This window comes from Micromys minutus, assembly GCF_963924665.1.
Source record: "Micromys minutus genome assembly, chromosome: 4".
Classification (NCBI taxonomy): Eukaryota; Metazoa; Chordata; class Mammalia; order Rodentia; family Muridae; genus Micromys; species Micromys minutus.
Genome location: NC_137973.1, coordinates 14,488,013 through 14,511,861, shown reverse-complemented (window position 1 = coordinate 14,511,861; position 23,849 = coordinate 14,488,013). Strand labels below are relative to the sequence as shown.

General features: G+C 36.8%; 1 protein-coding gene and 1 pseudogene across 4 annotated transcripts in view; one reads left to right on the top strand and one right to left on the bottom strand.

Moving 5' to 3' along the window:
- The window catches only part of FSTL5 (follistatin like 5), a gene marked incomplete at both ends in the record, with an annotated part of 572,330 nt that overhangs the window by 95,490 nt on the left and 452,991 nt on the right, over window positions 1-23,849 (bottom strand). The gene's annotated exons all lie outside the window — the stretch shown is intronic.
- Window positions 3,961-14,562, top strand: LOC308419556 (CTD nuclear envelope phosphatase 1-like; annotated as a pseudogene). The gene is made up of 3 exons: window positions 3,961-4,162; window positions 10,141-10,307; window positions 13,964-14,562. The product of its transcript is annotated as a CTD nuclear envelope phosphatase 1-like (transcript).

Sequence of the window (23,849 nt, the reverse complement as noted above, 5' to 3'; positions counted from 1 at the left end):
ATTATTATCTAAGTGCTTTGATACTTTCAATTTTCTTCAATCAAAGTAGCAAATGTTTGAAAACAATGTTATACATTTTTGTCAGAGTGTGTTTGTTTGTATGACTGATGTGTGTATATAAAAGTAAGTTTGCTTAAAGGCGAAAGAAAGCATCCATAGCTTTAGAAATGGAGTTAGAAATGGTTGTGCTCTCAACCAATAAAAGCCCAGGACCAGATGAGTTCAGTATAGAATTCTATCAGACATTTATTGACAAGCTAATAGCAATACTCTACAAACTATTCCACAAAATAGAGTCTGATGGAACACAATCTAACTCATTTTTCAAGGCCAAAATAACCCTCATTCCTAAACCACACAGAGACCATACAAGGAAAGAGAACCTCAGACAAATCTCACTTATGTACATTGATGAAAAAATACTCAACAAAATCCTTGCAAACCTAATCCAAGAACACATCAAAATGATCATTCACCATGATAAAGTAGGCTTCATCCCTGGAATGCAGGGATGGTTTAATATATGGAAATCCATCAATGTAATCCACCATATAAACAAACTCAAAGAAAAAAACCACATGGTCATCTCACTAGATTCTGAGAAACCATTTGACAAAATTCAACACCCCTTCATGTTAAAAGACTTAGAAAGAACAGGAATCCAAGGCCCACACCTAAACAGAATAAAAGCAATATACAGCAAACAAATAACCAACATCAAACTTAACGGTGGGAAACTTGAAGCAATCCCAGTAAAATCAGGTACTAGACAATGTTGCCCACTCTCCCCCTAAATATTCAACATAGGACTGAAAGTCCTGGCCAGAGAAAATAGAGAGCAAAAGGAGATCAAAGGGATACAAATTGAAAAGGAAAAAAGTAAAAACAGAACTGTGGGCAGATGACATAATAGTGTATGTAAGTGACCCGAAAAGTTCCACCAGAGAACTTCTACACATGATAAACAAGTTCAGCAAAGTGGCTGGATATACAATGAACTCAAACAAATCAGTAGCCTTTCTCTACTCATAGGACAAACATGCTGAGAAAGAAATTAGGGAAAAGATACCCTTCACAATCATCACAAAAACTATGAAATACCTTGGTGTGACTCTAACTAAGCAAGTGAAAGACCTGTATTATAAGAACTTCAGATATCTAAAGAAGGAAATTGAGGAAGATCTCAGAAAATGGAAAGATCTCCCATGCTCATGGATTAAAAAGATCAACACTGTAAAAATGGCCATTCACCAAAAGCAATCTACAGATTCAATGCAGTCCCAATCAAAATTCCAACCCAATTTTCATGGAGTTGGAAAGAGCAATGTGTAATTTCATCTGGAATAATAGAAGATCTAGAAGAGCAAAATCCATCCTCAACAACAAGAAAACATCTGCAGAAATCACTATCCCAGACCTCAAGCTATATTACAAGGCAATTGTGCTGAAAACTGCATGGTACTGGTGCAGAGATAGGCACGGGATCAATGGAATAGAATAGAAGATCCAGAAATGAGCCCTCACATATATGTTCACTTGATTTTTGACAAACGTTCTGCAAACATTTGTCTCTTCAACAAATGGTGTTGGTCCACCTGGCACTCAGCAGCAGAAGAATGAAAATAGACCCTTTCTTATCTCCTTGTAAAAAGCTCAAGTGCAAGTGGATCAAGGATCTCCACATTAAACCAGGTACACTGAATCTATTAAAAAAGAAAGTAGGGAAAACCTCAGAACACATAAGCAACGAAGAAAATTTCCTGAAAAAACACCAGTGGCTCATGCTCTAAGGTCAAATATCAACAAATGGGCTGTAATGAGATTACAAAGTTTCTATAAGGCTAAGGACACTGTTAAGAAAGCAAAACAGCATCTAACAGATTGGTAAAAGCTTTTTACCAACCCCACATCAGATAGAGGTCTAATATCCAAGGTATACAAAGAACTCAAGAAGTTAGACACCAGAGAATCAAATAACCCTATTAAAAATGGGGTACAGTGCTAAACAAAAAGTTCTCAATTGAGGAATATTGAATGGCTTAAAAGCATCTAAGGAAGTGCTCAATATCATTAGCCATCAGGGAAAGGCAAATCCAAACAACCCTGAGATTCCATCTTACACCATCCAGAATGGCTAAGATCAAAAATTTAGATGACAGCAGATGCTGGTGAGGATACAGAAAAAGAGGAACACTCCTCCACTGTTGGTGGGGTTGTAAACTGGTACAACAACTCTGGAAATAAGTCTGGTGATACCTCAGAAAATTTACTCAGGACGTATTACTACTTGAAGACCCAGTTATTCCACTTCTGGGCATATACCCCAGAGAAGCTCCATCATACAACAAAGACACATGCACCACAATGTTTATGGCAGACCTATTTATAGTAGACAGAACCTGGAAAGAGCCCAGATATCCTTCAGTAGATGAATGGATACAGAAATTGTGGTATATTTACACAATGAAGTACTACTCAGCTATCAGAAACAATGACTTTATGAAATTCTTAAGAAAATGGATGCATCTAGAGAATATCATCCTGAGTGAGGTAACCCAGTCACAAAAGAACAGACATAATATACAGTCACTGATAGTTGACTCTGAACACCCCAGAAAAAACTCACAGACTATATGAAGTTCAAGAAAAAATTGAAAATAAAAAACCATTATGCTTAATCTTCATACACCAAGAAAACTTTGACTATTTCCAGTTTCCATCTTGTTTTACATGTACTTTATGCTCATTGTAACTAGTAAGATTTTAATGCATACTATCAAACCTTTAAAAAAATCAAAGACGAAATGCATTTCTATACTTTTATGCAAAAATGCTTAAAATCTGTACATTTATCTTTGTTTTTTAAAATAAAAGTGTCCAATTTTTTTTTTAAAAAAGAGATGGATTTGCTGATGTGGGACTGGCAGGTGTTTTTATCTTTTGAGTCATCATCTCAGTACATATGGACTCCCATGATGTACTTTTCTATAATACAAACTCTTACACCCATGCTATGTCTTCATAAGTCCTCCAACAGAGATCTTCAACTGGCAGAGTTTGCATGAATAATGTTATTCATTTCATTACAATGTAGTTCTTGTGTGTTATGTAAAGCTGCCCTGTCAGGAAATAGTTTGACTAAATAACTTGTATTCATATAATCTTATTAAAGACTTAACATACTCTGTTTTATGACATAAATGTTATTAGTTTTAAGCCTTTGGAAATATTTTGTTTTAAATAACATGCCTCAAGTTCAATACTTAGTTACTAAAGAACTTCAATACAGGATTACCTCTAAAGCTAATAATTGTTTTCTATTGAAAATGCAGATCAATAAGATAGATGCCAGGTATTGCCATTCTAACATTTTATTATAAATTATCTTAATGATTTCCCTCTTTTGTATATTAGGAAGCTGGGATTCTCTTTAAAGATATGGGTCTCATATTTCTATGCTCTATAAAAAGTACATTTGCAGAGTTAAACTATTATAAAAGCAACAGTCGTATGACAGTTAATGACACAACACTATACTAGAATATAGGACAGCTGTTTCCTTTGTCTATGCCTGTGTAAACTCTCTGGGTTTCACCTGAGAATTTCTGTCCCTTTCCTTTCTCCTGCTCTTAAAGCTTACAGTTTTTTATTGATGAAAGCCTTTTTTTTGATGAAGTAAATTTATATGAGCCTAACATTTATGCTAAATGTCATATTGTCTGCATTTCTTTTAGATTTGAGTAAATGAGTTAACATTTACATTACCAAGCAAATGTAAAAAGACAAGCTTAAGATGAAATTTTAATGTATGTAAAATATGTATGGTTAGCATTATCGGACATGGATTTTCTTTGAATGTGCATATGGAAAAAGAAATGAGATATTTTAAAGTCCTATTTTTAGGCTAGAAATGATATGAGCTATATCAGGTTCATTGCCTTCCACTTGTCTGATTACAAGATGTATTTCAAGGAAGCTAATGTTCTTTTTACCCTGAATGAAAGCAACTCCTCGTCGCTAGAGTCCAAACATGTGTCTTATAGAAGACCAAGCTTCAATGGCCAATGTGTCTACTGGACGATGATCATAAACGAGCAAAGAAATGGTACACTGAGATTCAAAATGATGATTTGGAATAATCCAGTTACTGTGTTTCAGGCTGGTAGTAATGGCAACAAGACACTGTGCCAGTAAATGAAGAGTATAGAGGAGAGACACCTTAAGATTGCACAGCAGGTGGTAGAGTGAGGTGTTACCTGGACACTGGAAAATGAGTCTATGTAAGCCAAGAGAGGCAGTCATGAGAGGGTATAAATCACTGACTGTCTAATGAAGGTTTCCAAGATACTGAATGAAATACCTTGGTGTGACTCTTAATAAGCAAGTGAAGGACCTGTATGACAAGAATTTCAAATCTCTGAAGAAGGAAATTGAGGAAGATCTCAGAAGATGGAAAGATCTCCCGTGCTCATGGATTGGAATGATCAACATTGTAAAAATGGCCATCTTACCAAAAGCAATCTACAGATTCAATGCAATCTTCATCAAAATTCCAACCCAATTCTTTATAGAGTTAGAAAGAGCAATTGTACAAATTCATCTGGAATAACCAATAACCTAGAAATTTGAAATCCATCCTCAACAACAAAAAAAACATCTGCGGGAATCACCATTCCTGACCTCAAGCTATATTACAAGGCAATTATGTTAAAAACCTGCATGGTACTGGTACAGAGATAGTCATGTGGATCAATGGAATAGAATAAAATATCCACAAATGAACCCTCACACATATGGTCGCTTGAATTTTGACAAAGGATCTGTAAACATTCAATGGAAAAAGGACAGCCTTTTCAACAAATGGTGTTGGTTCAACTGGCATTCAGCATGCAGAAGAATGAAAATAGACCCTTTCTTATCTCCTTGTGCGAAGCTCAAGTGCAAGTGGTTCAAAGATCTCCCCATTAAACCAGGTACACTGATACTATTAGAAGAGAAAATATGTAAAACTTTAGAACACATAGGCACCGGGGAAGGTTTTCTGAACAGAGTATCAATAGCTTGTGCTCTAAGACCAAGGATCGATTAATGGGTCTTAATGAGATTGCAAAGTTTCTGTAAGGCTAAGGACACTGACAAAAAAGAGAAAATGGCAGCCAATAGATTGTGAAAAGATCTCTCCCAACCCCACATCTGATAGAGTCCTAATAGCCAAAGTATACAAAGAACTGAAGAAGGTAGACACGAGAGAATCAAATAATCCTCAAAAATGGGGTACAGAGCTAAACAAAAATTTCTCAATTGATGAATATCAAATGGTTGAGAAACATCTAAGGAAGTGCTGGGCATTCTTAGTCATCAGGGAAATGCAAATCTAAACAACTCTGAGATTCAATCTCACACTAGTCAGAATGGCTAAGATCAAAAATTCAGATGACAGAAGATGCTGTCAAAAGAGCAACACTCCTCCACTGTTGGTGGGGTTGTAAACTGATACAACCACTCTGGAAATAAGTCTGGCGGTTCCTCAGAAAATTGGACATAGTACTACCTGAAGACCCAGTTATTCCACTTTTGGGCATATACCCCAGAGAAGCTCCAACACACAACAAAGATACATGCACCACAATGTTCTTTGCAGCTCTATTTATAATAGCCAGAGCTGGAAAGAACCCAGATGTCCTTCAGTAGATGAATGGATACAAAAATTGTGGTACATTTACACAATGGAGTACTACTCAGCTATCAGAAACCACGGCCTAATGAAATTCTCAAGAAAATGGATGCATCTAGAGTATATCATCCTGAGTGAGGTAACCCAGTCACAAAAGAACAGATATAATATGCAGTCACTGATAATTGGATACTAACCCCAGAAAACTCTGAATACTTCAGAACTCACAGGTTATATAAAGTTCAAAAAAACTAAGGCCAGAAACTGAAAGCCTCAGTCCTCATTGGAAACAAATAAATGTATAGCACCCTTTCAGAGTGTGGTACACCTGGACCTTAAATCATTATTAATCCAAGGGCAAAAATAATAGCCTTTGGGCAATTTTTGGTATTCAGAGATCATTATGTTTAATCTATACTCCACAAGAAACCTGTTTCCACGTTACATTCTGTCCTACATGTACTTTATGCTTATGGTAACTAGTGAGATTCCAATGCGCGCTATCAAACCTCTAAAAGAATTAAGTACTGACAAAATTATTTGTATAGTGTTATGCCAAAATGCCTTTAAAAATCTGTATATGTATCCCTCTCTTTTTTTAATGAAGTTATAAGGAAAAAATAAATAAAAGATAGTCATAGGTCTGATAATAAAGGTCCTTTAAAAAAAAAGAATCAAGGCTTTCAAGATACCGTGTAAGAATACATCCTGACCACTACAGAATGCCATCTTAATGCTCAAAGGTTTTTGGGAGAGGTTGGGGGAGGTGGGTAAACCTCTGTGTGGCTCTACTTAGATAAAGGTTGCTATGTAGATTTTAAAGGGACAAGTTTGTACAGGATTTTGTGTTATCCAGATGGGCAAATTATATTTTATCAACTGGATTAGAGATATTGTGTGGCATGCTCTTTCATGTGGCGACTTAATTGAGTTCATGAGAAGTGGTGTGGTGAGGTGCCATGCTGGAGCAGCTACTGACCTCTCTGGTCTGAGAGAGCCAAGGGCAGCAGCTCACAAAGCAGAATTCGTGGGACCAGGCTCTGTTTTTTTCAATATTTATCACAACAGAATGCGAACCAACATGTTAAGCAAGAATCCAGGAGAGATTTAAGATTTTCAGGTTAAGATAGTTCTATTGTCTAAGAGGGAGCCAGCACCATGTTGAGTCACAGGATCTTTCAAGTACAGGAACCTTAAACAAAGAAATGGGGCAGTCCGTTTGCAGGGTTTAGGTCCCCTGCTGTGATAAGTCCTTGCAGCTCAGAGAGTTAGAGATTAGAAACAGTGTGCTTCTTTAACAAAATTTGTTTAGAGAATGTATTTTAAAGCTCATTTATTTGTTTTAAAGATTTTATAAAGATTTAATGCTCTATTAAGCCTTCCAGGATCACCCTTTTTCTGTTTAAGATGGGCCCCTCGGGAATTTTGGGTTTAAATTCTGGTTAGACAAGTTTCCTTTTTCTTTTTCTTTTCTCTGCATTTACATTTCAAGTGTTATCACCTTTCCCCCTACTGCTATCCCCCCTCCTGTTCCACTTGTTTCCATGAAGATGTTCCATCTCCCAACTACCTTTTCCACCTCAGTGCCTTGGCATTCCCCTACACTGGGAACACAGGCCTTCACTGGACCAAAGGTCTCTCCTACCATTGATACCAGACAATGCTATCCTGTGCTACATATGAAACTGGAGTCATGGGTCTTTCCATGTGTGCTCATTGGTTGGTGTTTTTAAAGTATGAAAAAGTGTATTCAGACACAGCAAGGCTACTTCTGGCATTTAATTACATGTGGATAAACCCCAGATGAAGTAAGGGCTGTGGCTTTCTAAAAGTATTGAAAACAGCAAAGTAAATAGAACTACCTCCAATGAAACATATAAAATACAGAGGCTATATCATAGTGTTTCAAAAAATGTCTAACTTACTGGACTGAAAAAATACAGTATCATTATAGATTGATAAGACTCTGGCCAGAATCCTCTTAAAGGACTATTTGGTATCAATGTGGATGAGTAGGTCTAAGCCAGAAGTCCCCCATAGCATTGTTTAGCATCATCAGAAGTGGGTGTGTTGTAGATAACATCCTTCCAGAAGCCATTATCACCTAGAGAACTGAAATGAGCTGAGAAGTCAGTTTCTAAACAGGCTCACCCTTAAGGCTGTTATCTTGATGCTGGATGACTTTAAGTAGAAAAAATTCTTCACTGTCCTTCAGCTCAGATTAGTTCAAGTATTCTCCTATCCTGGCAGACATTTTCCTCTAGAATTAATTGTTAGAAGCTATCAGAAAATGTCATAATGCCCTTATAGTCTGGCTGTAAAATCATTTTACTATTTTCAACCTACAAAACCAAGAGTTTCCCTGCTTCTGTGCCACAGGTGACTTCAAGCCTGGGCATAGCAAGATAGATGATTAGAAAATTGAGTGGTTAGCAAATCATCTTGGACCTCACATGTGTTAAAGATAAGAAAACAAAATTTATGAAAACTTTTTAGCTAATGCCCACAAGTCCACAATGCCAGCACCCAACCTTTGTAGACATGGAAATTCTGATTTCACCACCGTGAGGAGCTGTGGAAGGCTTTCACAACTCATCCTCAACTGATTGCTTAATGCTATTCAGTAAGTGGTAACATCAAGGAACTTGAGGCTTTTGCAGTTTCAGTAATTAGGCTCCTGAGCAGAGGCCTTACAGAACATGTGCAAAGCCTTAGGTTCCATTATTAACTCATCTAGATACCTGGATTTTCTAAACAGGTCACACCTGCATTCTTAGCACTGAGGAGATAGAGGAGTGGGGTTTAGCAACACTGTAGCTATTCAGATACCTGTCTCTAAAATTGAAAGATAGGAGAGGAAGCTAGGCACTGTAGCTCAGTGGCAGAAAATTTACAAACATGAAAAAAATCTAGACTTTTGTCATTAGTTCCACTATAGGTAAGAGTTTTCACTTTGGAACATAAACATAGAGAATATGAGAAAAAAAATGAACTTCAGCAAAGCAAAAATGAATTTGGTCATTTTTAGCTACTACACAAAGAACAACACCTGCTGTAAATATCCATGAACCATTATTGAGTTTCCCTATATACAACACCCTTAAAAGGCTGGAAAGATGGGTCAGTGGTTAAGAGCACTGACTGTTCTTCCAGAGGTCCTGAGTTCAATTCCCAGCAACCATATAATGGCTCACAACCATCTCAAATTCAGTGCCCTCAGAGCAACAGTATACTCACATATAACATAAATAAATAAATCTTTAAAAAGATTTTTTAAAAACCTCCATGGAAAACTATGCAGAAAAAACTAGCCCAAGTCAAAGTCAGTCATGGAAATTTGAACACAAAAATGTCCAATACCAGTTCTCATTTAATCTGCATACATTAATAATTAAATTGCACATGGATTTTTGAATGACTTTCTAAGCATAGGAAAACTTGATATCTATGACTGAGTAAAAGGAAGGCAGTACTGTCCTACAAATCTAAACAGTTTAGAAACTGTGGCTTATAGTATTGCTTGTCTCTCCCTCTGAAATATTAATGATTCTACGATTGAATCACTACTTCTAATTTTATCCCTAGAGAATGAACGTTGAAGAAGGGCCAAAGGAACACCCTGCCTGGGTTTTTGCATCTCTTCACTTTGCCATTAATGCTTCTTTTTTTATTCAACTTAATTTTTTAAACTAAATACATGTACAGATTTTTAAAAGCATTTTGGCATAAAACTATATGAATATATTTTTGTCGGTACTTGATTTTTTTAAAGGTTTGATAGTATGCATTAAAATCTTACTAGTCACAATGAGCATAAAGTACCCAACATATAAGAACACATGCTCCACCATGTTCATTGCAGCCTGGCAAGAACGCAGATGTCCTTCAGTAGATGAATGAATGTAGAAAGTGTGGTATATTTACACAATGGAGTATTACTCAGCTATCAGAAACAATGACTTTACGAAATTCCTAGGAAAATGGATACATCTAGAGAATATCATCTTGAGTGAGGTAAACCAGTCACAAAAGAACAGACATAATATGTAGTCACTGATAATGGGATACTAACCCCAGAAAGCTCTGAATACCCTAGAAACAACTCACAGATCATATGAAGCTGAAAGAAAGGAAGGAAGGAAGGAAGGAAGGAAGGAAGGAAGGAAGGAAGAAAGGAAGGAAGGAAGGAAGGAAGGCCAAAAAGTGGAAGCCTCAATCCTTTGAAAAAAACAATAAGTGTATATCACCCTCTCAGAGTGGGGTCCACCTAGACTTAAATCAATAATAACTCAAGAGCCATTCATGCTTCTATAGCAATAGCATCTGAACTAAAAAGAGACTGAAGTCAGCTGCTTCATCTATTCTCGATACCTGAAGGGGATAAGAATAAACAACAGCAGGGACATTCTGGACATTGCTGTTTGTTTGGGTTTTTTTTTTGTTTGTTTGTTTGTTTGTTTTGCCAGATGGCAAGGCAATTGGGTCAAAGATGTTTGACAGAAAAGATGAAGCAAGAGCAAGTAAGCTTAGTCAGCCAGCAGATTGCAAAGTAGCTTCAGGAAAAGTAATGCTGGTGTCCACTGTGAGGGTTTTCTGTGTAACCTCTAGAAAGCACAGAGATCGTAGAAATAAAGTATGAGCGTGCAGATGATCTGACATGAAGCAGGCCGTTTCCCTTACGTCTATGTAAATGATCCCCCAATCTTACATTCCTCACACTCACATTAATTGAACGAAAGTGACCATGTTTCAATAAATTATAAAGAAGAACTTAGTAAAATTGACCAGTAATAAAAGACCTAAAATGTAAAGTAACATGTTAAACTAATGGAGTAAGTTATTTATAAAAATGCTGCACTTTAAATCATTTTGATGATAAGTATAAAAAAAAAACGGGACTGTTTTTTTCTCTTTAAGAATCTCATACCCCGTGAACTAATTGCATGTATGTGAAAGATCTAAGCTCTTTGCATGTTCTAGACACTGTGAGTGAATTCATGTCACCAGATTCACTAGATATTTATTTCTACTAATATCTTCAGTGATGTTACTCTGTGTCACAGTTAAATCTAAAAATGTAAAATAGCATATGCATGTCTCAAAATCCTGTGAAGGTAAGAAATAACTGAAATTAAGACCATGTTTTGAAGGTCAGTGGATCTGTTCACCAAGCAATTTTCTTGAGCATTACACAAAATGTACTTAAGTGAAGCTCTCCACCCAAGAGAATCCCCTCACAAGGTGTGTCTGAGTCACGTGGGCACATAGAAAACTACAGGTAGATGATCTCCTAGGGTTCATCACAGCAGGTTCTTTATGACATGAGAACAGCTTTATGTTCACAATGAACTAGGCAAACATAAGAAGCTTTAAGACAAATATTTAGCCAATGATTTTTAAATGCTTATGCATTATGAAGTACTCTTTTTAAAAGTATTGATATTCTTCTCAGAAGCCTGAGTAAGCTAATAAACAAAAATGTAGTAGTAGCTTTTTCAGTTCTACAATAATCTTAACATTTGTTAGACGAAGAGAAGGTAAGTCAATTGTATACCATGAGCCCACATTATTGTATTTCAATACAGATGTGTAATGAGTTTTTAATACAGTGGTTCCCCGGAGATTAAACAGAGGATACACAAGAAAACTATTTTACTCTGATAGAAACTGAAATTAGGCTAACTCCTACTCATATGATAAAAAGAAATACACAAGGGCTCGCTATATTAAAAATAAAATCCAGCAAAACAAAGAAATGAAATCTTGCATATTTTGATAAATCTTATAAAAATTCTAAATAATAAATGAATACAAAAATTGTTTACATTGTTAGAATACAGCCTCTATATCTTCCTTAACGTGAACTCCTCCAGTCTTGCTCTATTAGCCTGTCCTAACCTAGTCTTGCAGATTATAGGTGATTATTCTGTAATGATGTTACAGGGTAACCCCAAAGCTCACCTAATGCAGAACAGGCTTCATGCTTCTTCCCTGGATGGAATCTTAAGTGTCTGACCCAAATGGAGGAATTAATTCATTTACTACAACTCTCCTGTTTGGTTATCATGCTATCATGTTTTGTGACGCTTTATTATCAATGTAACTTGAACTGGAGTTGAGGTTTTTGACTATGGAGAATTGATTTATTCAGTACTGAGTGCTCATCAGCAACAGGTTTGTCACATCAGGTAAAATCACCAATAAACAAATGTATTGTTTTCTGTAGATATTTTAATCTCTGTAAAATAAAAGTTTTTTTTTTTATTTTCACTGATAATTTAAACTGTGTGAGTGTTTATTTTCAGTTGCCAATTACTAAAGAAATAGGGAAGTCTATATATAATAATTCAGAATATTTGTAAGATCACTAGGTTCACAGACAGTTATATGACATAAATTAGCCAGGCATTTTGTAAGCAGTAGCAGAAAGATCATGAGTTGAGATTGGATTGTTCTATACAATAAAAGGCCCAACCCTTCTTTTTCTCATAAATATTCTATTAATCAAATTTTAGATATTGTAAAAAGTTTATGTAAATAAAATAAATTGGTTTGTAATGGAAATTTGAAAAGGAAATAAAAAGGGAGCTTACTGTAAAAACAATACAAATCAGAACATGTAATTATTTTCCTAAGTAGTATCAAAATGCAGAACAATTTTATGACTCTAATGTGGGTGACTTTGAAATGTATGCAAATTAGGTCCAGAAGTTTTGCCAATGCTGTTTGCTAAGGATGCAAACATGGGAGAGACAGTAGCAGTCTCTACCTAGTTCTGTTCCCTGCCATGTAAATATCTGTTCTGTAAATGTAAATATCACCTTTATTTCATTATATATATATATAAAGACCTTTGCAAAAACAAAGTTTGAGGTGTGACAAGAGTAGTTCTTTCTCTAGGCTTAGGCCTGAAAGCTTCTCATCTCTGTACAATCTAATCTTCTACAAGTCCAGGCCCTAAAAAATTTCAGCTTCCAGGCTCCTCTGCTAACCTAAGCCTAGAAGGTTTCAGCCTCCAAGGTTTAATACTGAATAAACTTACTCTTTCTAGTTCATTCTGAAATTTGGTGGGCTACTTCAACTCAGTTTTTCTGGCTCAAACTCTTCTCCAAGCTGACTGATTCTAATTGGCTTCTCTCTACTTCTGATGGATTTGCATTCCGTGGAAAGACTGCTTCAAACTCAGCTGCTCTGCTCTTTACTAAACTGAACTGAACTTACACTTGATCTTAGCCAAAGACTGAGAAGCAATAACTGAACTGAACCTAAATCCAGAGTCCCTACCCTCACCCCTCCCAATATGAACTAAGTCAACTCTCCCAGAATGTTCTTTAAGCAGCCTCTCTTTCTTGTCTATTTGTATGAGAGTTGGGCTTATCCCATTTCTGACTCATTCTGTCAAACCTTTCTCTGTTTTGTCATCTTATCTGCCCCTAATTAGACATCATTATTTGAGAATAGAGGTGTGTATTACAGGCTTGTTTGTATTGCAGCCAGAGAGACCAAAGGTATATACAAAGTGCTCTCATATTCCAGCCGACGGTTTAAGGTATGAGGCATGTCTTCATTCCAGCTGCATCATATTTGGGACATGATCCCTTGCAGAAGCAGCCATGCTGCTGGATTAACAGTCCACCATAGATCTCCATGCCCCCTGAAACTTTGTTCCGTGTTTCTTATCCTTGGAAAATAAAGAGGTAGTAGTACCCTTTGGTTTTAAAGGATGCTTCCTTTAAAAGTAAGGGGTATTTCAATGTGAATCAGGACACTGGGGATTCAGGCTTCCTTATCTCTGAAGTATCTTTTTAAAACTACATGGAAGATTTCATTTTGGTTGTGTATGCATCTAAATTATGTATTTATTTAGCACAATACTTTCTCGTGTATCACTTGCATTGTTGTATTTTTAGTAAATCTTTTAGGGATTAGGATTTCTTTTTCAGACATATAACACGCACTGATAGCCTCTGCGCTACACAACCCAAGGGAAGATCACATCTATATAGAAAGTGAAGGCTAGACCAGACATCAAGTCTATCTCTACAATAAATACACAAGTAACTTAAAATGTAACATATTACTAAAATATACACATTGTTTCCTCTGATATTTCATTCAATATTATGGAAGGTTACCCTGAAATTACATTCTAACATGAAAAGTAATATGATCATAATTACTAGATATATTGTAGTATGTATCTAAGCATATACACATACCACAAATTCTATTCTTTACTTGACAATAATATACTATTAAAATTAAAACGTACATCTTTTTTCTCTAAAGAATAATTTCACTTCCCACTGTGGGTCAGCCCAGGTGAAGAGGAAGATCCTGGTGCTGGATCTAATGAACTTATTCACTCTACCATGATGGGGTAGAGGCCTACAGTGAGTCCTGGAACACCTCCTGATTTCATCCTCAAAGTGGTAATATACAAATATCCTGTGCGAGTTTTTTTTTTTTTTTTTTTTTTTTGACATAAGTGACCCCATGTGGATTTCTTCTTAGAAGTGGTAAGCCGCTTGTATGAGTATTTGGTGTTTCCAGAAAGCATGGGGATGCATGGCTCAGCTGTGGCAGATAAACTGGACAGCAGCAGAAACATTCTTAAGAGGGAATCCTACAGACAGCACTGTGCTTTGGAACTGGGAGGCTACATCCAAGACCTCTCTGCGGTCCACAGGGACCTTTCCAGCATCATGATCCTGAATAACTCCCCCGGGGCTTACAGGAGCCACCCAGACAATGCCATCCCCTTCAAATCCTGCTTCAGTGACCCCAGTGACACAGCCCTTCTCAACCTTCTCCCAGTGCTTGATGTCCTCAGGTTCACTGCTGATGTGGGATCAGTGCCGAGCCGAAATGTTCACCAGCTCTGGTGACAGCTGTCCCCTCCTCCTGAGTTGGGGTGAGGGGCAAAGGAAGAGAGATCTCTTGGGGTGGCCTCTGTTCGTTGCCCTGTCCGGTGTAAGGACTGCCCCTCCCATCCATCTTTGCCCCTGGAGCCCTACACTCCGCTTACGAGTCTGGATGGACTCACAAGCCAGAATGTGAAGCGGCCTCACTCTTTGTGCTCACCCTCCGTGGAAATGCCAGACTGGGAAAGGCGGAGGCCTAGGGGAACCGAATCTGTCTGGTGAAGAAGCAGGAACGGCCAGAGAGGCAGACATAACCTGGAGGCTCAAAAGAAGCCAATCCAACTTTGTAGTGATTTGATAGTTTTATAAACTCTTAAACAAAACTGATCTAATTCTTCTCTCCTGCTCTAAAGGCTGGGCTGTGGGTAGGGACTGGGATTTCCGGCCACTGGATCTTCCTCAGACTTGTCCCTTCCTTATATTTCCTCATTTTGTTTCTTTCCCCAACTCTTCAGTACCTGTAACCAGCTCCTTTCTTTTTTCCTCTTGTAAACCATGTATTATAACTTTGAACCCCCCCCAAAAAAATAATTTCAGTGATATAAATTGAAAATATATTAAGAAAATATTGGTTTTCCATTATAGCTTGTTAGAAATGGAAACTGAAATACTTCATCTACTCTTTACTCAGATTTGCCGTTCAAAATGGTAAGGATTAGAATAAATACACTCAAAGAAAGAAGCGATCAAAGTGGAGAAGGGCAATGTCACTCGGGACATTTCATGCATGATTTAGGTAACTTTTGAAACATTTAGTAGTAAGAATGTCATATGTAATGCATACATGAAAGCATGAATGTGTTGTAAAATAGGGATGTAGAGTCATCATCCAGCCTGGCACGTCCTCTGTAGCCCATCCCTGTCAGAGTCAGGGACAATTATGGATAATATATGTGTTTTGCACAGAGATTTCTACCTACCCAACACAGTCACTGGTTAAGCAGTCATTGTTCAAAGGACATGGATTACAGTTGACCTCCCTGTATGAGGCTAATAAGAATCCATGCCATAAGGAGATGTTCCTGGAGATGGTTAATAAAAATTTATGCCATAGGTTGACATTTCATCGCCACATAGTTAAAAAGAATGTATGCCATAGGCTAACAATTTTGAACATTGTTAATAACTCTACATGACATAGGTTGAATCACAAAAGTGAGAGGAAGTGTCTCATTGCAACCACTTATTGCTACTGGGGTGTTTCCAAGACACACATTATCTTTATTCTTTGTGTTTTTTTAATTATATCTGACATTTCTTTTTTAGAGACCTCTTAAAATTATTAAACAATTGTGATTGTACTTTTTAAAATAAAAATGGAGCAGGGATCGAAGGAAAGGCAATCCAGAGATTGCCCCACCTAGGGCTTCATTCCAACTGCAGACAACCAACCCCACACGATAAAATAAAATGAAATAAAATAAATAAATAAATACCAAGAAGCACTTGCTGACAGAAACCTCCTAGGGCTGTTCCCTGAGATGTTCTGCCAGCACCCGATTCCTACAGATGCAGATACTCACAACCAGCCATAGGACTGAGCCTGGAGGCACCAATGGAAAAGCTAGAGGAAGGACTGAAGGAGTTGAAGGGGATTGCAATCCAATAGGAAGAAGAGAATCAACTGGACCACCCAGAGCATCAGGGACTAAACCACTAACCAAGTATATACATGGAGGGACCCACGGCCCCAGATATGCATGTAACAGAGGATGGCCTTGTCTGACATCATTGGGAGGGAAGGCCCTTGGTCCTGTGGAGGCTTGATGTCCAAGTGTAGGGAGATGCTAGAGAGAGCGGCTGAAGGAGAACCTTCATAGAGACAAAGGGGAGGGGATGCACTAGAGAATTTGTGAAGGGCTTCATTTGAAATGCAAATGAATAAAATAATTAATAAAAAATAAGCACACAGTTATAAGACAGGAGTTCACTAAGCATAACGCAAGTTTTAGATTTAGAGACTCTGAAAAAGAATACAATGATTATGTCACAGCCACCAACAAGAATTTTGTGGATTTTTAAAAAATTATCCAACTGAAAAAGTAAATTGTTTTCTATGGTTATCACTAGAAAGATTTCAATAACTCTAAAATACAAATAAAAAATATTAATTAATTTTATTTGTGATAACTTCACAGCATTATTTTTGACATTTTTTATATAATATATTTTGGAATTTTTAAATGTAATTTTAGAGATCCTGTACATATACTCTTTTCTTTTAATAACACTGTGTTTATCTTTAAATATAAATATACACAGATAACGCCTTTAATTTTAATAATGACCATGCATTCCATTGCTTAGCTCTACACGTTTATTTAACTAACTGCCTTCTGAGAGTTGTTCAGATTCACTAAAATACACAAATCTGAACTTCTTTCTATTGGTTTAATTTATCTTTTACCTTTACTTCAAAGTTTACGCAGATTTCTATATGTAATGTTGCAACTATATAAAAGTTAATTTAGTCAGCATGCCTAAAATTATATAAATAAAATATATCATTAAATAATAAATGTACTGTGTGTAATATGGCATCAGTAAACCTCAAAAGGCCAATACATGCATATAAATTTTAGCAAATAAAGTAAAATGAGGCAAATTTCATCTTTATTTGTCATGAAGAATAGTGATTTATAGCTGCTCAGAGTTGCTATAAACCTGACAATTTAGTCACATTCAGATTATGTAGTTCAATATTGTATGACCCAGTGCCGTTACTGTATAAAATGATTATATATTAAGAGTAGATTAAATCAACATCACTGGAAACAATATTACAAGTATAGGCTTCATTCCTGAATGATGAGGCAGATCATTTGAGCATGTGCTCAAAACAGTTGGAAAGATTTATTAAACAATTTACTTCATGGACGTGACAGTGATGGCTAAATTAAATATCACAAATATTTTAGTAGATGATGAAAATAAATCCCTATAGAATAATAAAAGGTCATCAGACATTCATTTCATAATGAACTTATGCTTCATTTGATTATATTATTTTTATACAGACATGAACAATATTTCATTTAATACATTTAACCTCCTTTTTATGCATTTCTCATCTCATAAATGGGTCTATGTACTTAGAATACCAAAATCTTCTCTGCCTCCTGGTTTGCACTGCCATGCGCGGATAATGTGATGCCTCAAGCCAATTTAATGCATACCATTCTCTTTAAGAGGTTTTGCAGAGCTGGTGAGAGGGTCCAGGGGTTTTTAGAGCTTGCTGTTCTTCTGGAGAACTAGAGTTCAGGTCCCAGCATCCACTTGGGGCAGCTCCACCTTCAGAGCCTCCAAAACAGTCTTCTAACTACTATGGGCACCAGTACCCATGTGTTGACACACATACATACACAAGCACATGTATGTATGTATGTATGTATATATATATATATATATATATATATACACACACACACATATATATATATACTATAATCTTTTAAAGAACACTGACAATGAGAGGAAAAATGGCAAACACTATACAAGTCATTTTAAAAGACTTGTTTTATCCCCATATAATTAGCCAAAAATTAATAGAAGATAAAGTGTTATGTTTAAAATTTTTATTTATTTTACTTTTGACACTTTCACACATGTATACTTGAATTTTCCTTCATCTCGTGCTGTTAACCTATCCTGCTCCTTCTCTAGTAAAACTTTTTGTTTAGAATAATTCCCTTTTTGTGCCTCTTTTCTGTGTGAACCCCCTGACTGTAGTAGGATTATCTGACTGATTAAGGTAGGAGGCTATTATATATTATATAGACAACTTATTAATTCATAAAACAGTGAAGAAAGCGACACTCCTTTGCCCACCCAACATTAATTGTCAATAGTCCTTTAGGGATTAGTAGAATTTCCCAAACCCTTTTCTGTCCAGGATGAACTATAGAAGGGTCCTGGTCTTGTGAGTGTAACCTACATTTGAAGGGAGTTCATGCGCAAACCAGATAAGTCAAGTATAGAAGACAGTATTCAACCATTCTATTCAACTTCTACCTCTTAAATCATTTTACGTTTTAAGGTCTCAATTTCTGATGTGATTTATGGGGCCCTGATCATTGTCAAGGTGACATGAGGACTTCGACCCTGCTGTCAGTGTGTAAGAAAACCAATGGCAGATCTGTCACCCCATACCCTGCCACCACCCTGCGCAGCCCATGTGCAAGACTGAGTTACTTCCAGTGAATTGAGTCATTATCATAGACTTAAAGGAAAATAAAGCTTTGAACATCAGAAGAAGCTGTGAACTAGCCTTGGAGGAGGATCAGAGAATGAAGGACCAGTGCAAACAGATTTGAGCCTATTCTTTACTTCCTACAGACGCAAGGAAATTACAGGCACTTTAGTAAGAACTAGAAGCTATCGTGCTGAGTGAGGTAACACAGTCACAAAACAACACTATAGGTATGTACTCATTGATAAGCAGATACTAGCCCAACAAGCTCTGAATACCCAAGAAACTATCCCCAGACCTTATGGAGCTCAGAAAGAAAGATGGCCAAAATGGACATGCCTAAGTCCTTCTTAGAAGGGAGAATCAAACACTTATGGGAGGAAATAAAGAGACAAATGGAGGGGCAAGGATTGGAGAAAAGATCATCCAGAGACTGCCTCACCTGGGCATCCATCCCATATGCAGCCACCAAACCCACACACAATTGATGAGGCCAAGAAGTGCTTACTGGCAGAAGCCTGATATGGATGCCTCCTCAAAGGTTCTGCCAGAGTCATACATATACAGCTGAAGATGCTTGCTGCTAACCACCAGACTGAACACAGGGACCCCAATGAAGGATCTAGAGAAAGGACTGAAGGAACTGAAAGGATTTTCAAGGAAAGAACAACATTATCAACCAACCAAACAGTCCACAGCTTCTAGGGACTAAAACACCAACCAATGAGTACACATAGAGGCACCCACAGCTCCAGTTGCATATGTAGCAAAGGATAGCATTGTCTGACATCAATGGGAGGAGAGGCCTTTGGTCCAGTGAAGGCTCCTTTTCCCAGTCTAGGAGAACACCAAAGTGCTGAGGTGAGAGAGGGTGGTTCAGAGAGGGATCACCTTCATGGAGGCAAGAAGAGGGGGAGGGAGATAGGTGTTGGTGGGGGTTAAGGGGATAACATTTGAAATGCAAATATAGAGAATATCCAATACAAAAGGAAAAAAAACTATAATCTTTAAAACATGTTTTAAGATTTTTTGTACAAATAAAATAATTGCATTTTATCATATATTTAAGTCTTTACAATTAAAATTACAATGATTGTAATTTTACATTTGGATATCATATGTCTAAGTAATTTTTTTTTCATTCAAGTAACTTGCTTTAGAACTTAAGCTATTAAATCATGCTTATAAAGTGATAGAATAGTAAACTTTCTATAGGAATCCCCAGGATAAGTATTGTAAACCTTGCTATGCAGCACAGGGAACAGAGCGGGAAGGACAGACTCTACTCTACCAATAGATGTGGAGCCCATGGGTGACAGGCTGATGACAGAAGAGAAAATACACTTTGAACTAGCCTTTAACAGCTTTGGTTCTACTATGACACAATGTTACAAATGAATTCAGAAAAGAAAGCCTTTTGGGAAAAGGCACTAATGTGACTAGGCATCCAGTTTTAGAACTAATGTACTTCTAAAGATAAGTTTTCTCTTCAAGAATCTTAAATTTTGTTTCATAAAATCTTGGAGAAATATATTAACTCTTGTTAACATAAAAGGTCACTTTTAGGCCAGGCGGTGATAGCATGCATCTTTGGTCCCAGCACTTAAAAGGCATAGGCAGGCAAATTACTGTGAGTTTGAGTCTAGCTTGGTCTACCTAGTAGGCTCTAGAACAGCCAAAGGTACACACAGGAGCTCTGTCTCAAAACATTATTTTTTTAAAAAAGCTTTTAATGTACTTAATTTGTAGAACGATTATTCTAATAATCCAACATTGTCAACTGTAAGAGTGTAACACTGTAAAAGGAAAGGACACATAGCACATACTTTATCACAGCATGTTTAGTATATTTAGACTACAATATACTACTAGTGTACAGTTATATATTATGTTTTACCATGATCAATTAGCTGTATTAATCCTGTGTCTTACTAAATTCTGGCCAGATGTGATGTAATTTTTGCTTGGATTTATGTAGCCAGTAGCTTCAACACTCCCTATGGCCAACAGATTGTTCTTCCTGTACTTTGACCCTGAAGTTGAGTCTTTGCCTGCTAAACACAGCTGGGAGTGGATATATGTTAAGCGTTTGCCAAATGCAAGATGTTTTCTTATGAATAGCATATGTCCTTTGTCCAAATCCACACATGCACTTCACATTATTCTCCCTAATTCCTGCTTCCAGCTCCACATATTGAGCTATGACTCACCTATTGAATCTTACACAGTAAGGTCTAAAAACAAGTCACTGTGTCAGGAGTCCTTTCTTACAGTTCAGTCTCTCACTGAAAGAAAAACTTACAGTGGGGTTTGCTGACAAAACCAAGGTCTGTGGCTCAAGCTCTGTAGCTCAGTTTTTGCTATATGATGCTTTTCTCAAATTATTCTCTCAATTGGGTCAGGATGCTAGAAAATGAAGTGTGAGGAAACCATGATTGGTAGAACTAGGACTGTCCTGTCATATATGAGGTAGCTACAAGGCTAAACAAAGTAAGTATTGTGTGATTTATTTAACAACTAAGTCTCCCTTCAACATCATACTGTAAATAGAAGCTCTGTACTTCACCACAACTTTCAGAAATGCACCTCGTCATATTCACTGTCATTTCTTAAATATGAAGTCTTTGGTCTTACAGCTTTGGCTTCGACTCTTTCTGAAACAAAGGTGATGTTGTTGAGTGGAAAAAACCTAAACTTTATTTAAAACATTTCAATATCCACACTAAAGAAAAATATGTTAGTTTTGAGAGAGCAGAGTTTACTCTTCCTAGATGTGAATAGAAATATTTCAACTATGTTTTTATGTCAATAAACATCTTTATCTACTCATATGCATCTACAAGTATATGTACATTATATTTATATGCATTATTTGGTGTAGAAATTCTGATTTCTCCAGTCACTTGATTTTTTTCTGTTTTAATTTAAAGTTAAATCTTGCTAACAAGTATCCAGAAGCTATCTTGAGAAAGTTAGCATAAGTCAGAAGAAGAATACTGTGTGCTGAGTCTGATAAGAAAATAATTAATTACCTCTTAGTTTGCTCATTTTTTTGTTTCCTATTATAGTAGAAGAAAAGAAAACTCAAAGTGAGCAAGTGACAGCATCAAATCACAGAATTGTCATGTGATCCAACCCTGCCCCACTACAAAAAGTATTCTTTACCCTTATGCCAGTTCTCTCTCTCTCTCTCTCTCTCTCTCTCTCTCTCTCTCTCTCTCTCTCTCTCTCTCTGTCTGTCTGTGTGTGTGTGTGTGTGTGTGTGTGTGTGTGTGTGTGTGTGTGTGGTCACTTCTAAAAAGATATATTGCTTAGAAATTGCTTTTTGGAAAAGTTATTATTTTTCTTGTAAATGTATGAAGTAGGAAGAGAAAAACTGCTGTGACCGTCCGGTTCTTTGGCTTTCTAAAAACAGATTTCCAAGAGAAAATGTCTGTTTCTAAGTTCCTAAGAAGTAAGCCTTAAGGGATCACCAGAAGTCCTCTATTTCCATAGCGTAGGCTCTATATAAGTTCAGCTCCACATTGCTGTTTAAAATTTCAAACGGGTACTCTGTGTCTGAAACACCACTAGGACTGCAGACACCTATCACATAAAGATGAATAGAATTCTAGGTGATACTCTGGAAATCAGTCTGGCGGTTCCTCAAAACATTGGACATAGTACTACTTCAGGACCCAGTTATACCACTCTTGGGCATATACACAAAAGAAACTCCAACATCTACAAAGGACAAATGCACAACCATATTTATAGCAGCCTTATTTATAATAGCCAGAAGCTGGAAAGAATCCAGATGTTCTTCAACAGACAAATGGATACAGAAATTGTGGTACATATACACAATGGAGTAGTACTCAGATATCAAAAACAATGACTTCTTAAAATTCCTAAGCAAATGGATGGAACTTGAAGCTATCATCCTGAGTCAGGTAACCCAGTCACAAAAGAACACTCATAGTATGTACTCAATTTTAAGAGGATACTAGCCCAAAAAGTTTGGAATACCCAAGAAATCATTCACAGAATTTATGAAGCTCATAAAAAAGAAAGGTCAGAAAGTGGATGCCTCAATAATTCTTAGGAGGAAGAACAAAATGTTCATGGGAGGAAATAAAGGGACAAATAGAGGGGCAGGGACTGAATAAAAGATCATCCAGAGACTCTCTTGTGTTGGGAAACACCCTATATGTGCCCAATAAACCCAAGCACTATTGCTAATGCCAAGTAGTTCTTCCTGGCAAGAGCCTGATATAAATGCCTCCTCTGAGGTTCTTCCAGAGCCATACTGATACAGAGGAGGATGCTTGCAGCTAACTGTCAGACAGAACAGGAGAGCCCCAATGTAGGAACTAGAGAAAGGACTGAAGAAACTGAAAGGGTCTGCAACCCCATGGGAAGAACAAAATTCTCAACTATCTAAACCCACCACAGCTCCCAGAGATTAAAACATCAACCAGTGAGTTTGCATGAATAGACTCATGGCCCGAGGTACATATGCAGCAGAGGATAGGATTTTCTGATATTAATGGCCTTTGGTTCAGTGAAGGATCACTTTCCCAGTATAGGGAAACGCCAAGGTGCTGAGGTGGGAGAGGGTGGTTGGGAGAGGGAGCACCTTCATGCAGGCAGTGGGAAGGGGACGGAGGACTTTGGGAAAGGGATGACATCTGAAATGTAAATGCAAAAAATTTCCAATAAAATAATTGGGGGACATTCTAGGTGATGCACATTTAGGCTCATTGCATATTCTTCTATAACTATAATAGTGAATATATAGTACTTTCTAAACTCAGTATTTTAACATCAATATCATATATATAACATTAAAAAACAGAATAACAAAAAAAATGAATACATGAATTCAATCATAAATAACAAACGAAATTAAGTTTTTATTCTTTTATTCTTAAGTTTTAATCCAAAACAATTAAAATTGTAGTTAATAGGAAAATAAAAGGAATAAAGAAATTATGGCCTTCGTTTCTGTTGCCAAGTTGGCTTTTGTTTTTACTTTTCTGCCATAAAACTTTCTACTTAAATATTTCCTTATAATGATGAT